The sequence below is a fragment of the Coptis chinensis genome, chromosome 3 (assembly GCF_015680905.1).
Source record: "Coptis chinensis isolate HL-2020 chromosome 3, ASM1568090v1, whole genome shotgun sequence".
Classification (NCBI taxonomy): domain Eukaryota; kingdom Viridiplantae; phylum Streptophyta; class Magnoliopsida; order Ranunculales; family Ranunculaceae; genus Coptis; species Coptis chinensis.
In genome coordinates, this window is record NC_141458.1 from 102,134,630 (window position 1) to 102,148,748 (window position 14,119).

A 14,119-nucleotide genomic window follows, 5' to 3' on the forward strand; every position below is an offset into this window, starting at 1 on the left:
TACAGCTATACACATCTCAAAAGAATCTCGTCCCGAGATTCGGAAGTAAATCTATACGAACAAATAACGTTGGTTATTAACTTAGAACCTATACAAGAATGTATAGAGATTAAACTTAAACAGGATAACGTTGATATTAATTATTTTAAATAATTCCAGAATATATGTCCTCATGCCATTTCAAAATCTATTATAGTTTAACTGTCTATATTAAAACAAATTATTACTGTCACTTAAACGCAAGATAAATATATCATTTCTTTTTAGCATGTTGTTTCTTGACACGTAGCAAACTCTAGGAAAATTAATATTCTACTTAACTAATCAATAATATGGGGTAAGTTCATCCCTGCATAAAACATTATGGAGTCTTTCATTATTATGCACCAAAGAAAAATTACTGCCCTGATACACTTAAAATAAAAATCACTCAAGTCATTGATACTACAATAAAATTTTATATTTACTTTAGTCATGCTATCAGAAACTCTTTTATTTTATTATTTTATTGTATCTACAAATATTATTTACTTGCATTGTTAAACAAATTATTAAGAAACTCTAACTCAACTCCATGCAACTATGATTCATCAACACGAGAGGAAGATAAATAATCAAATCTATAATACTCTCATTTCAGCAAAACAATAATGAATCATATATAACTATAGAAATTGGAAATATTAAATTTAGAACGACTATCAAATCCTAATTCAGGAATGCAATTGGATCAAATATAACACGTATTAAAAAAAAAAAAAAAAAAAAAAAAAAAATCATATCAATCCCTCAAAATTATATAGACTGAAACAAAACAATTAAGAAGAAATTCTCGACGTTCATTGCTATTATTATTATTACTAATTATTTTAAACGGTGAAAAGATTCAAAAATTAATCTCCATATTCAATGACAATTAAAATAAGACTTGCTACCGTATAACATGAATATTAAAAAAATTAAGATAATACAAACCCACTTCTAATATATCACCCACAACAAGTTATATTCTCAATATCATATTTATGAACAATAAATCAAGGCGTATGTTTTAAGAATACTCAAATATGCAAAAATCAATGTGAAACGAATGTAACAATAATAATCCATTATGTCATAATTTATAGGCACGAAACACACTTATAAAACAAAAATAAAAATCCGTTTGTTGTTGAAATAAGATCCACATTATATTAGGACATCCTTCACAGAACTTCCAATATGGTTTATGACCACCGATTACCACAACTATTTTAATTAATCATTAATAACGTGACCTTAGAAAAACAATTGTACACATGTCATGTTGGCAGAACAATATTATCATCATATACACACGATAATAGTTCATCTATATACAATAATATAAGAAAGCGTGTATACCCAAGTATACACATCTCAAAAGGAATACACTTATATTTTATTTAATTTTCTTTCTATTTATAACTAATCAAATCTAACAAATTAATCTCTTATACTTGAAAACATTATTCCTCCATTAAAGTATACGAGTGAGGCGAGATAGTTCCTCCAACACAGAGGCAATTAGTTTCTTACTTAGTACATCACAAAGTCAACAGTTAATGCATCACATTCAATATAGATTAAAATATCTCCTTGTTTCTTGAATAATAACATAACACTCAAATACAAAGTTCACAGACAGGTTGTCATACTTAATCAATACTCCATGTGAAAATGAACACCAACAATAAAACAACATTATAGCAGCACACATCATTTTGATCAAATCCGTTAATAATTAACATATTACACATATAACCACTCCTCATATGATAAGGAAAAATAAAAGCATTTCATATACACTCCACAAGAGTAACTAATATAAATATACACATTACACATACAAACAAATCAAGAAAAATATTGACTCTCTTTATTTCTGTACCTCTTTTCTTTTCTTTGTAAAAATAAAACGACTAGCGGAAATAGTTTTGAAAATAATACTTCCTAAACACTACCCACAAACTACGATCCGAGAATCACTTAGACTCACCTAAGTCTAAGCTAACCAAATACTCTGATACCAAACTGTCACACTCCGAATTTTGACAGAATTTGGAAAAACAGTATTTGTTCCTGACTCTTCGATTTTCGAGGTGTGATGCACTCTCAATTTCCAAAAACCCATAAACAGTTTAAATATGCGGATAATTAAAAACCAATAAAAATTTTAACTTAAACAAAAGTCATCTTCATTACAAAAATTCACAAATAAGATTAGGTTACAAATCTCTTTTCAATAACTCTTTATTTAAAATTACAAATGAAAATACAAATAACATTGTCTCAACTGAAAATCTATATTACCTCAAGGGAAAACAAAATCTATCTTGGAATGCGATGCTAACGCAAACCACAAGCAGCAACCAACCTTCTTCAACATTAAACCTGTCAAGACTTATCAAATTAATTAACAGCTTGACGAATCCCTCCTAGTCCGAATCGTCGCGCTCCAACGCTCTAGCCAACGAGCTTTTTATCTCCGCCTCCATTTTTATTTTATTTTTATCTCCAAACCCTATTCTCTAGAAAAATATGTATATATATCTGGGTTTGAAACCTGAGCCCAACACAGACTCGGGCCCAGAAATTAGGCCCACATATCCTAAATCCAATCTAGCGAATTTTAAATAAATAATTAAATTAATTAATTAATAAATAAATACATATTTTAAATACGGGCGTTACACCCACGCTCAGAGCCAATGCTCAAAGCCTACATACATACACGTAAAATCAATATCAATTGCGCACATGTTTTGCGAGTCAAACAACTTCCACATCGTCCACAACTTCGTCCACATTCAAGATTCACTTCCACCAACTTCATCCCACAATTAGACAGTTCTCCCGCCAGTTCTCCCACTTCATCCCACGATTAGATAGTTCTCCCGCCAGTTCTCCCACTTCATCCCACGATTAGATAGTTCTCCCGCCAGTTCTCCAACTTCATCCCACGATTGGACAATTCTCCCACCAGTTCTCCAATTTCATCCCACAATTGGACAGTTCTCCTGCCAGTTCTCCAACTTCATCCCACGATTGGAATATTGGAGAACGAGAAAGTAACTATCACCAATCCTACCTATAAAATCCAACCTTCGTCATTTTTTCAGAACTACGCATCGAGACTTGATCCCAAGCAATACATTTGGGTACGTAGGCAACTTCACACTGAAGTTCAGTCTCATCTTTCCCCAACAACCATCTCCTTCACCATCTCCAAAAATATTACTTCCGACCCTCAACTGGTGTGTTTTGGCAAATCTTGCTGAAACAATAGCTTTAGTAGCTTCTCTTCGTAACCATCAATTTCATAGATCTAACATCAATTTCGTACCCATTTGTTTTCTCTTATTACTTCCTTCCCTTTGATTTCCTTTTTATATTATGCATTAACAAAACAAAATACCATAATTAATCCGTGTGCCAAAAAAATCACATTGCTGCTAGTGTTTGGATTTGATTCAACTAAAACTAGTTCCTGATGGTTTCGATTATGAGTTTGGAGAGAGAGAGAGAGTCACGGTATGTTTGGAGAGACGAATAGGAAAGAGAAAGAGCGAGTCAGAGAAAATCCAAACCGTTTGTAAGTTATATTTCGAAATTTCGGTGTTTAGATATGGGCGTGATTTTATTTTGATCCAACGGCTTGAATTCTGCTGTTTGGATGTTGTTTTGAATTCTGCTGTCTACCTAGCCGGCCCATATATATATATATATATATATATATATATATATATATATATATATATATATATATATTACTCAACCTAGACAAAAGAAGAGCTTAGCGTAGGTGAAACCTATGATAATTGCATGGCATTAATATACATATGCCAACACTATTATAACGAACAATTAATTACGCGGGAAATAAAACAATAAGTTAATAGAAATATGTAGGAATATATTAAAGCCTATTGCGGTGGCAGCCTAACAATGGCTTGCAGTGACCTAACATGGACTGTAGTGGCCTGTAACAAAATTTAAGAACTAACATACCCTTAGCCATAAAAGCCAAAGTTCATAATAAATGAAATTTCATTTATATATGAGATAAGTGCATTTTTTTTTTCTCTCTCAAAATTCATACTAACAGTTAGAGCCAAAGGATATAATAAGTACATGAATATGCATATTAATTAAAAGATCGAATATAAATAAATGAAAAAAAAATAATAAAGGAAGGAAAGTGACGGCTTTATCTTTCCTTTTCAATGTTCATTTCTGTCCAAACTTAGCTAAGTCTCAAAACATCAATCACCAAAATTCCCAAGATGCCCAATGAAGTGTGGTTATTCAAACCTTAAAAATACTCCACCAACAAGAACAGTAAAAGCTATTAGGAGATGATTCCTTAATTTCCTTATTACGAAATTCCCCGTGCCAGAAGTGATAATTCCCCTCTTCTTTTCGCCAGCTCCTCCTGAAGTCAAAGGAGGATGTTTACTCCCCAAATTAATGTCTATCCTATTAGTTAAAGGCTAGAGCCTTATTAGTAGCCCATGCCAAACTCACCCGATATAGCTAGAACCAAAACAATAAAGCCTGCCCAATATAATATAACGGCCCAACATACTAACAAGCCCAATACAATAAAAGACTCAATATAAAAATAACCATCAATGAAAAGTCCATAACTATGGAAATCCGCCAATAATAACGTTAAAACCCGCTAAATATTAAAACTTGTCATATATCTAAGTAATTGACCGGTTCATTTTAATGGTTACAACCAATAAATTTGCATTAACTTTAGAAATTACCGCGTTAAACATAGGGCTACCAACGGACCGGACTTGAACATGGACTCACCTATGTCTAAGTCTCATCCAAATTATATTTACATTTAGAAGGTTCAAGTCCCGGTCTAGGTCCCGTTAGACATGATCGGATTCGGGTTTGGCCTAGGTCCAATAAAGTTACATGGAAATAGTGTATTTTTTTTATTATTATTATTTCTCTAAAAAAAACTAAAATAGAGTGTAGTAAAGACTTGAACCCAAGCCTTATATGTAGCACTGCAACACTAATTCATCAAGTCTCTTAACATTTTATGTATACTAGTAGTTACAAATTTAATAGTACTTATTTGAAAAACTAAAAAAATAACCTTAGTTTTCGGGTCGGGCCGTTATCGGGTTGGACGGGGTATGTCTATAACTAGCCCAATAGTCTTATCAGACAACATTTAAGTTCTAAGTCCTTGTCTTATTGGTTCGGATTCAATCAAGATTCGGGCCTGGCCCGGCCCATTGACAGCCCTAGTCAAACACCCATACCTAAAACTGTAATTACTAAATTACTTACAGAATTAGATAGCAACACTCGTCACCCAGATCACTCTACAAAATATTATATAGTAATACCGAACTAACATATAAAATGACCAGATTACCCTTAGATAAAATACCGAGTCATTACAAAGACTTTGTTAGCTTGTGATGCTAGTATGAAAGCTAACACTCTTTCTGTTGGCTTTGTTCTTGGTAAAGGTTAACCAAGGTGAACCCATCGTCAACTTTAACATGAGTAACATTTGCCCAATAACAATTAAACACAGGAATTCGAAAAGTATGATAATCAAGCAAAATAATGTCTTTTATATAACCATAAAGAGTGAAAAAGAGGAAAAAGAAAATATAGTGAATATTGGAAACTCGGGGAGTGATTTCTTTTTTTGGTTTCACTTGTGGCACACTATTTTGTGATTGCCATCTTATTTGACGTATGAACTACTTCTCAAGTCATCCGCCACTCACCATCATACCCCATTGCTATTGGGCACCACTACAACACATGACCCAATACAAACAAAAAGTTGCAAAGTGATCTCTTATTGGCTGGATTGGAATGATGTGGCAGAAAATAAAAAAATGAAATAACACCAAGAAATCGCCGAGAAAATAAACAAATTCTTCTCTTCTTGTTTCTCTATCCTCATTTCCCCGATTCCCCACTCCTTCCTCTTCAAAAAAAAAAAAAAAAAATGTGTAGGTGGAGAAGAAATACCAAACTATTATCAATGCGTATAAGTTTGTGAACGCTTATTAGGATTGGACTTTGAAGATCAAAATGAAAGCATATTGAAGTTACAAAGTTCACGATTTGAGGATTTTATTATTGGAAAATAGGATTGAATATCTTCTTTACATAGTCAAGAATACAGGCTCTAGTCAATTTTTTTTCAATAATTGCTCTTCTACTTTATCCAAAACAATATGTTGTTTTTATACTTTTCTAACTCACGATAGACCCACACCTTTTTCCATATGGGTGTCTTTTCCATCTCAATCCCACAACTAATGTCATACTCAAAACCCCAGCAAAACCCACAAATTTGTCTTATTCGTTTTTTCCTTTAAAATGTGGAGAAGTTTTTTTTTTTAAACGATGATAGGGTTAGGCCGACCCTTATCTGTATTAGCTTTTCGAATAAGTTACATGTAAGTCTTCCTCCACAATAGTAGTTAGATCACTACTTAGAGGGGGGATAAAGCAATTACAATCATCTAGATTACAAGAGAGTGACAATTTTGCTAAGTAATCAACTGCTCTATTCACCTCTCTAAACACATGAATGAAGGTAATCCCCGGCAGCCTCGAGATGTGTTTTCTAACAGCAGCCATCAAATTCCAGCAATTCCACGGAGTATTCTTAGCTCCCGTCATGATTTGTATAACACTTAAAGAATCAGATGCTACTAGGACTCTTGTAATGTTCATCTCCACACAGATAGCTAAACCTTGTTCCATAGCCTTAATCTCTTGAAATAGAATAGATCTAGTTGACCCTCCTCCTATATGTGCGAACAGAACTGTTCCATATTCATCCCGCCCTATTCCCCCATATCCCACTCCTTGTTCACACATAGAGCCATCACAATTTATCTTGACTATACCATGATCAGGAGGTACCCATTTGCATTGAATGACTGGTTTTCTCTTATACTTGAAGGAAATGCCAAGCCTGTGTGCAAGAACTTTCAACGAAATAGAATCTGCAATTTCATCCACCTTGACCTCCAAGTAATGACATATTTCAGCTATCAAAAGTTTACTAAGATCAAAGGTTACCATAGACACATCATTAAACCGTCTGTTGTTCCTTTCCCTCCATATATAACCAATAATTGCACAAATGAACACCTTATAAACTTCAACAGTAGGAGATTTGCCTCTGCATAAGTTTAAGATGTTACACCATTCTCGATTGGAGTGGTGAACCGTGGCTGTGAGACCTAGTGCCTTCTTAACCTGGAACCAGACAACCTTGGAGTAGTTGCAGTCGAAATACAAATGCTTAGAGTTTTCACAACTGTTGTTACACAAGCAACAACAAGAAGAGTTAAGGACTTTCTTATATACCAATCTATCTTGGGTGGGCATGCTTCCCGAGAATAACTGCCAAGCATTAAACGAATACTTCGGCATCACTAATCTTCCCCACACTAGCCCATACCAGCTGACTGGACTTCTAGTTCTTTTAAGACTCTCATATGCCGACTTGGTAGAAAATTCCCCTAAAGCGGTCTGAGTCCATATAATCTTGTCCTCATGTAAATGATTAAAGATATCAATACTGAGAATGCTATTCTTGAGAACTCCTGCAGGTAATGAGTGTACAACATTGTTCCACCTTCCATTATCAATAAGCTCACTAACTCTGGCATTCTCAGAGAAAGAGAAGAGAGTACTTGCTTCACTGTTTCTAAGCAAGGGTGCATTCATACACCATATGTCATGCCATAGATAGGTTTGATTCCCACCTGCAAGAATATATTTCGTAAATTTCTGAGCAAATTTTCTACTCTTGAGAATTGATCTCCATGACCACGAGCAATCTTTGGGAATATCCATCGTCCAAAATTTTTTTGATTTAATCTGCTCTTCCCAAATCCAACAATTCCACAAGTTGTGTTCTCTTCTTGCAATCTTGAAAACCAAGCCACACAATGCGCCCTCTATTCCAGATTAGAGGATCAACTATTCCTAACCCTCCTTCTTGCTTGATATATATCAAATTTTCTCTACTAGTTTGATGCATCTTAGAAGCCATTTGAGGACCACTCCATAAAAATTTGATACAAATCCTTGAAACTTTCAGCAAAACACTCTTAGGTAAAAGGAATGTTCTAGCCCAATAAGAGTGGAAGGAAGATAACACAGAAATGATGAGTTGAAGTCTACCAACATGACTTAAATGGATACTCTTCCAATTGGAAGTTCTTCCAGTAACTTTCTCAATGAGAGGGAAACAATTTCTTATCTTAAGTCTAGAAGATACTAGGGGAAGTCCCAAGTATTTGAGAGGCGGTTCAGCAACTTGGACACCCAACATGTTTGCAAGAGCAACTCCATCATCAGAGATCATGCTACCAGTGAGAAAAGAGGATTTACTCAAATTCATATTAAGACCAGTAGCAGCAGTAAAAGATGAGAGGATATCTTTGATGGCTTGAACTGAATCAATACTTCCTTTAGAAAAAACTAGAATATCGTCAGCAAAACATAGGTGAGTAATTCTAGTCTTTGAGCATTTGGGGTGAGGCAATATATTTTTCTCTAGAAACCCTCGAAGCATAAGAGCATTAAGAATCTCCATAACACAAACAAACATATAAGGTGACAATGGATCACCCTGTCTTAGACCTTTTTTTCCAGAGAAAAAACCGTGAGGAGCACCATTGACCATTATTGAGAAATAAGGAGAGGTGAAGCAGCTAATAATCCATCCTTTGAATCTTGCAGGAAAAGATAAAGCATCCATCATGTGAATAATAGTAGGCCAAGCCAGATAATCATAAGTTTTTTGGAGATCCACTTTGTGTTGGAGTTATCCCTCACATGAGGAGAGAAACCGAGCCGACAGAACGGGCTCGGCGCGCATCGCTTGAAGTCGAGCGCCAGCTCCCAGATAGAATGCGACTTCGGCTCGAGTTCCAAGATAACATAGGGCGACCAGCTCAAAGTGAAAGCAGCGCCAGCGCTCAGTCTTCAGTGCTTGTGACTTCGCTCAAAGGGAGCGCCAAGGAGCATAAATTTTGTGGGCCTTGCTACAGTACCCGCGAAATTTGGTTTTTGGAGATAAAACCAAAAATCAAGGTTTTGGAAAACCTAACCTAACCTAACCAGACAAGTCAGAAGGATTGGAATCCAGACTAAAACAAAGAGAGACCTTTTACGAGATACAACCACGTAAAGAGATAAAGAGTGATCTAGTAAGGTGAGAGACTGTAAGGAGAGATTGTAATCTTCCTTCCCATTTTATTAAGAACTGGCTCTTGTGGAAGTAGGCATCATTGGCCGAACCACGGTAAATCTTTGTGTTGTGGTTTGTTGTTTAACTGCTTTACATTATTATATGTTGTTGATAGTTGTTTAGTGAGTTGGGCATGTTAGTATAGGTTGTAGTTGATATTTAGATTTTGTCCGAGTTGAAGTGTGTTCATACAAGTTATCTGGTGTAGTGGGGAACCGATTGGTATTGGTGTAATCCCCAACAAGTGGTATCGAGCCTTGGTTAGAATAGCCTTAGGGTGTTATCCGAATCTTGGTCAGAAGGTGTTTGACGAAATTCCTGAGAGAAGATTTGAGGTTAAATAACTTGTAGAGATGGACCATTCCGTGAACACTTTCGTATGATGAGTCCGAATAGGAAGAACTACACCATCCGAAAGCCAAGATGGAAGACTTGCTATCTTTGCAAGGACTTGGCACTTCCATTGAGAATGAGGGAGTAAAACCGAGAAAAGACCCGATGAAATTTGAGTGGAAAAAGCTTGACGTAAAGCGATTGGATACATTCGACGATGGATTGACGACGGTGTCTTTCACCATGTAGCCCAAGAGACTACAACCTTCGGTCTATGGAAAGAAACTTCGAAGACCTTTATGAGAGGAAGTCGGGTGGAAACAAAGTGCTAGTCGTTAAGAAGTTTGCGGAACCACGAAAGTACCAAGAAGGTTCTTCAATGTCCGAGCATCTTAATGAAGTACGAATATCATCAATCGATGCATTTGATGAAGATCAATTTGGGAGACGAAGTTGAGGCTTTGTTTCTATTAGGCTCTCTACCAAAGTTGGGAGACATTAGCGGTTTCTACATGGAGCGCCGAGGATGGAATTGTTACCATGGAGATGGCTACCACGCCTTTGTTGAATGAGGAGACTAGAAGGAGTGCAAAGCGGCTCTCTTCTAACTTCGAGAGGTCCTTTTCACGAGAAACGGGGAGAGGTCGAAGAGAAAACCATCTCGTTCTAGAGGTGATGACGTAAAAATCTAGGGGTGAAGCTAGAACTCCTAAAGGCGGAGAGGCAATGTTACTATTGTGCCACCAAAGGCCACTTCGGATATGAGTCTGCGAAATTAACGAAGAGGGATGAGAAGAATAACCGTGTACATGAAGACATGGTGCGGAGGAACGGAAACACAGGCGAGATACTACCGCACTAGTCGATGACCCAGTGGGAATTGTGGTCGATTGTGGTGTGTCTTTGTCGAAAATACCTCATGTCGTCGATCTGAGTGGGTGATAGATACAGGAGCATCCTATCACGTCACACCGCACAGGGGATTCTTCACTACCTACAGTTGTGGTGAATATGGTGAAGTGAGGATGGGTAACAGTGGCGTCTCGAAGATTATAGGCATTGGAGATGTTCATGTAGAAACCAATGTCGGCTACACCTTGACACTCAAGGATGTAAGACATGTCCCTGACATACGGTTAAGCCTAATTTCGGCTGGGAAATTAGATGATGATGGCTTTGTAAACTCGTTTGGTAACGGGGTATGGAAACTGAGCAGAGGTTCCATTGTAGCAGCCAGAGGAAAGAAAACTTGCTCTCTTTACAAAACACAGGCTAGTTTGTGTAAAGCAGAAGCGAATGCGGCAGAAGAAGAAGCTTCATCTGAACTGTGGCACAAGAGACTGTGTCACATGGGCATAAAAGGGATGGAAGTTCTTGCTAAGCAAAAGGCCATGCCAGACATTAAAGGTACACATTTAAGTACATGTACTCATTGTTTGGTAGGAAAGCAACACAGGGTGTCTTTCCAAAGATTCCCGTCTCACAGAAAGGACACTGTCCTTGAACTAGTGCACACAGACTTATGTGGTCCTATGAGAGTGAAGTCCCACCGGGAGCCGTTTCGCACTTGACATTCATTGATGATCGTCCAAGAAAGATATGGGTCTATAGTCTGAAGACCAAGGATGAAGTACTTGGCGTGTTTGAGAAATTCCACAGCATGGTGGAAAGAGAGACTGGGAAGTTGTTGAAGTGTATTCGCTCAGATAATGGGGGTGAGTACATTGGGCCATTTGAAGAGTATTGCCAGAGTCATGGGATTAAATCATGAGCGGACCGTTCCCAAGACACCGCAACGAATGGAATAGCGAGAGAGAATGAACCGCATACCATTGTAGAGAGGATAAGATGCATGCTATCTCACTCTAAGCTACCTAGAAGCTACCTTGGGTAGAAGCAATGCGCATCTGGCCGTGCATGTGACCAACCCATCACCGAAAGAAAGCCTCGAATAGTGATTATCCGCAGAGAGTATGGTCGGGGCAGAGATGTTGATTATGGATACTTGAGGGTATTTGGGTGCGGGGGCATTTGTGCATATTCCGAAGGATGAGAGATTCAAGCTTGATGACAAAGCCAAGCGGTGCATTTTTCCGGTTATGGAGATGAAAAGTTTGGTTACAAACTCTATGATCCGATTAACAAGAAGGTAATCCGAAGTCGAGATGTTGTGTTCTGGAAGACCAAACCATAGCGGACTTTGAGGAGAGGTGAAAGCTACAAGCTTTCACCAATGATCTTGTTGATTCGAACCGAAGTTCCTACTTGTGGAACGTCGCGAGAAGGCATTGAGAATCACGAGAACCATGAGTTTGAAGCTCATGATGAGAATCTTATTGCTCATGATGGGATAGAACCTATTGGTATAGAAGATGCAGATGAGATGCATGAACCACCACCGAGCAAGCGAAGTGTATCCTCCCGAGGCACCGGCCGGATGGGGCAAGGAGGTCCGACAGAGGGAGAATAGCTTCAACCGGTATCCACCACATACGTGCGTGCTACTATTATCGGATGGTGGAGAACCTATGTACTATCAAGAGGCACTTGAAGGTACGCACAAAAAGAAAAATGGTTGAAGCCACCATGCATGACGAGATGGATTCTTTGCATAAGAATCACACTTATGAAGTTAGTTGAGAAACCCACGGGGAGAAAAAGTTCTCAAGAATAAGTGGATATACAAAGTCAAGCATGAGGAGAACAATCCTCACCCAAGGCACAAAGCTTCATCGCCTTGTTGTGAAGGGATTCGGTCAAAGGAAAGGGATTGACTTTGATGAGATTTTCTCTCTGTAGTGAAGATGACTTCTATCCGGGTGGTATTGGGTATGGCCGCAAGTATGAACCTAGAGGTTGAAAGCGGTAGATGTTAAGACGACTTTTCTTCATGGAGACCTTGAAGAAGATGTCTACATGGACCCGGCCGAGGGTTTTGAGGTCAAAGGCAAGGAGCACCTAGTATGCAAGCTGATAAAGAGCTTGTATGGGTTGAAGCAAGCACCGAGATTAGGTACATAAAGTTTGACTCCTTTATGGTGAAGCAAGGATACAAGAAGTCCGCCCCATCATTGTCGCGTTTGTTCGAGATTTCCGGATGGAGATTTCATTGTCTTATTCACGTATGTGGATGATATGTTGATAGTTGGCCCAAACATCAACAAGATATCCAAGTGAAGAAAGACTTGAGTAAGTCCTTTGAGATGAAGGATTTGGGTCAAGCAAAGCGGATACTTGGGATCACGGATCACTTTCGTGACGAAAAGAGTGGAAAGTTGTGGCTTTCTCGAAAGCTACATTGAGAAAGGTGTTGAAGAGATTGACATGGATCAAGCCGAAGCGGTCGGTTATCCGCTTGGTGGCGGTTTCGCATGACCAAAGAGATGTGTCCTAAGGGTGAGCATGAGCGGTCGGATGAAAAAAGATTCCTTATGCATCCGCGATGGGGCGGTTTGATGTATGCCATGGTGTGTACTAGGCCCAGATATTGCTTTTAATTCGTTGGGGTGGTAAGCGATTTACATCAAAACCGGGTAAAGAACATTGGGAAGGTGTTAAGTGGATATTGAGATATCTCAAAGGCACTTCCAAATCATGTTTGTGCTTTGGTGGAATTAAGCCCTTACTTGAAGGCTACACCGATCGGACATGGCGGCGGTGATGTTGACTTCGATGAAGTCCACCTCCGGTTATCCGGTTACTTTTGCGGGGAGCGGTTTCTTGGCAATCTAAGTTGCAAAAGTGTGTTGCCCTCTCCACTACGTAGGAGTATATTGCGCCCCGAAAGTGTTGCAAAAGAGTTGCTATGGATGAAGAGGTTCTTCGACGAACTAGGGCTAAAGCGTAAAACAGTTTGTAGTTACATGTGACGGTCGAGGCGCCATCCACTTGAGCAAGAATCCGAAGTTTTCATTCTAGATCCAAGCACATACACGTCGCGTTATCATTGGATTAGAGAAGTACTTTCGAAGACAAGCATTTGTGTATCGAGAAGATCCATACCGACAAGAACGGGTCGGATATGATGACCAAAGTCTTACCGAAAGGTAAGTTTGATGTTTGTTGTCTTTATTGCGGAATGGCGACACCCTCCCCGCTGATTGATTTAGCAATTGCATGGAGGTAGCCCCCTCACCGCTGTTCGGGGGAGATTGTCGAGTTATCCCTCACATGAGGAGAGAAAAACCGAGTCGATTTAAACGGGCCGAATTCGCATCGCGATAAGTCGCCAGCGCTCGAGATAGAAAGCGACTTCGCGCTTCGAGTTCTAGTAACATAGGGCGGCCAGCGCTCAAAGTGGCGCGCCAGCCTCGGCTTCCAGTCTTCAGCGACGACTTCAAAAGGGGCGCCAGCCAGCATAAATTTTGTGGGCCTTGCTACAAGATTCCATGAAATTTGGTTTTGGAGATAAAACCAAAAATCAAGGTTTTGGAAAACCTAACCTAACCTAACCGCACAAGTCGGGAAGGATTGGAATCCGGACTAAAACAAAGAGAG